Raw genomic sequence first — 3,333 nt, 5'->3', positions numbered from 1 at the left:
TTCGTTTCGTCATTTTAGTTAGCTTTCCGGCTCTTGTTGGTTTTAAAGACCTGTTATGCTCTCTGTTTCTATGAGCACTGCTATATCCAAGAAGGCTCTTTGACTTTCCAGGGCCTATCCTTTCAGAGAGTGTTTTTTGAATGGTATCCCCTGGTCTCTCTTGTTGGGACCTTGGTTATTTTATTTTCCTATTCGTAGTGATATTTGGGACTCTCCACCTAGTGTACTCGAGCTTGTTTCTTGTGGTAGCCCTGGAAAAGAAAAAAAAATATGGAACGCTTCACGAATTTGCGTGTCATCCTTGTGCAGGGGCCATGCTAATCTTCTCTGTATCGTTCCAATTTTAGTATATGTGCTGCCGAAGCTAGCACACTGTATGCTTTTTTGGAGGGAAAAAAAAACACTTTAAATGTAATGACAAAGGTAAATCAAAAGTAAATAATGGAAAAGTTACAATGTGTAAATCCCAATCATAAGAAAATACAATATGTATATTAATAACATAAAATAGATAGCATAAACATTTTTCCAATGATTTTTTTTAGCAATGAATGCATTAGTTTATCAAGACATAAAAATCTTAAAACTGTATGCAGTTTATGACAAAATTTTCAAAACTGGAAGCAAAAACTAAATATGTTAAATAAGAAATAGATAAATCCTGCTATTGGTGGTGACATGGATGGATCTAGAGGTTATACTAAGTGGAAAAAGTCAGAGAAAGATACATACAGCATCTTTCTGTATTTAGATTCACTTATGTAGAATCTAAATAACAAAATAAGTGAACAACAGAAAAACCAAGAAGAGACTCCGAGACACAGCAAACTATTGGTTACCAGATTGAGGTGGGGGCTGAGGGGTGGGCAAAATATGTGAAGGGAATGAAGAGGTACAAACTTCCAATTACAAAATAAATGAGTCTTGGAGGTGTAATGGATGGTGTAGAGGGTATAGTCAATAATATTGTAATAACTTCTATAGTGGCAGATGGTAACTAGACTCACTATGGGGGGTTATTTCATAACGTATACAAATATCAGATCACTATGGTGCACGCCTGAAACTTAATAGGATATGATATGTCAATTATTCTTCAATTTTAAAAAATTCCCATTATGGTTGAAAGTTTCAACACTGTTCTTTGGATAATCAGTAGACTAGGAAGACTAGTCACTAAATCACTGAAGAGATAGGGTATTTGAGTAATGCCATCAGGAAACTAGACCTAGCAACTATCAGGTAGACCTTGAGAAATATGGAATATCATACACAACAACAGCATAATGCATGCTTTTTTGAAGTGCACATAGAACATTCACCAAAATAAACCATATACTAAGCATAAGATACCTAAAATATTTGAAATCATACATAGCATATTCTTTGAGCACAAAAGATATAAATTAAAATTCTTTAATAATGAAAAGAAAACTTCACATATTTATAAAAATTCTTAAGTAGAAAAACAAATTACAAAGTAAATTAGGGAAATATTTTGAACTCAATGATAATGAAAACACGATATATACATATTTTTTCATGGAGTGAAAGGAGTGTTTAATGGGAAATTTAAACTTTAAATGTTTATATTAAAAAAGAATAAATGTCTCAGATTAATGCACTAAAGGCAGAAATAATAGGGGAAATCAATGAAATAAAAAAATCTGTAACACTGAAAACTTTTTCTTTGAAACCATTTATGAATTTGGTAATCTGGTCAGATTTATGATAGACAAAACTGGAGAATACACAAAGTGGCAGCATCAGAAATGAAAAAGAAGACTTCAATTCAAATCCTACAGAAATTAAGATAATAATTAAAGAATATTATGAACAATTTCATGCCACTAAATTAGATATAATAGACAAATTTCAAAATTTGCACAATAAGTCATAGGAAATCTAAGTAGCTCTATATTAAAGAAATTGAATTGATAATAACTTGCTCAGTCTTCTTTGGTAATTGCTATATTAAGCATATATGGAAAAAGAAATACTATTTCTACACAGATATTTCAGAAAATAGAGGAGAAGTGACACTTTCTAAAGGCATTTTATGGAGGCATAATTATACTGATACTCAAACAAGATTGATTACATTACAAAAACACACAAGTAGCTAGGAAGACTATCTCTAATGAATATAAATGGGAAAAAAATTCCTAACAAAATCAAATCAAAGAATACATGAAAAGGAAATATATCATGACAAAATGGGATTTTCCCAGGAATGCAGTTATTTAAACATTTGAAAATCAGGGGCGCCTGGGTGGCTTAGTCGGTTGAGCGTCCGACTTTCGCTCAGGTCATGATCTCGCGGTTCGTGGGTTCGAGCCCCGCGTCGGGCTCTGTGCTGACTGCCAGCTCGGAGCCTGGAGCCTATTTCAGAGTCTGTGTCTCCCTCTCTCTCTGACCCTCCCCTGCTCACGCTCTCTCTCTCTCCTAGAGATGAATAAAACATTTAAAAAAGTTAAAAAAAAAAGTTTGTAAACATTTGAAAATCAATAAATAGAAATTATGTTACTAGAAAAGGGGAAATTAACAATACGATCATCTGAAGAAATATAACCATCTCAAGAAATGAAGAAAAAGCATTCAACAAAAATAATTAATAAAACTTTCAATAAACTAGGAAAGGAAGAAAACTTCCTCAATCTAATAAATTATATCTATAATAAAACCTAAAGTGAAGGTTATTATTAATGTTGAAAGACTGAATACTGCTTCTCTAAAATTGGGAACAAGACAAGGATGTCTGCTTTTTCACCACTTTTATTTAGCATTTTAGTAGATGCCCTAGTAAGGGTGATAATGAAAGGAAAATAAAAAATACAAATAAATTTAATAGGAAAAAGTAAAGCTGTTTTTGTTCATATACAGCATATCTGTATATGTAGAAAGCCCTAAGAAATATATAAAAAAGCTATCAGAAGCATTATCAACAATAGTCAAGCTACTGAGAGAGCCCAAATGTCCACTGACTGATGAATGGATAAAGAAAATGTAGTTGTGTGTGTGTGTGTGTATACACATATATACAAAAGAATGAAATCTTGCCTTTTGCAGTGATGTGGATGGAGCTAGAGTGTATTATGCTAAGCAAAATAAGTCAGTCAGAGAAAGAAAATACCATATGATTTCACTTCTATATGAAATTTAAGAAATAAACCAGATGAATATATGGGAGAGGGGAATAAAGAGAGAGGGAAACAAACCATGAGAGAGTCTTAAAGATAGGGAATTATCTGAGGGTTGATGGAGGGAAGGGGTGAGAAATGGGCTAGATAGGTGATGGGGATTAAGGAGGGTACCTGTTATGATGAGCTCTGG

At 32.9% G+C, this 3,333-nt stretch overlaps 1 non-coding gene across 1 annotated transcript; it reads right to left on the bottom strand.

Moving 5' to 3' along the window:
• Positions 1-264: 264 nt before the first annotated feature.
• On the bottom strand, positions 265-371 carry LOC120223817. Its single transcript, XR_005526373.1, has one exon. It is a non-coding gene; the product is annotated as a U6 spliceosomal RNA (small nuclear RNA).
• Positions 372-3,333: the final 2,962 nt, after the last annotated feature.

This window comes from Hyaena hyaena, unplaced genomic scaffold, assembly GCF_003009895.1.
Source record: "Hyaena hyaena isolate Hyena2069 unplaced genomic scaffold, ASM300989v1 scaffold_1052, whole genome shotgun sequence".
Lineage (NCBI taxonomy): Eukaryota > Metazoa > Chordata > Mammalia > Carnivora > Hyaenidae > Hyaena > Hyaena hyaena.
This window is presented reverse-complemented; position numbering and strand designations above follow the sequence as displayed.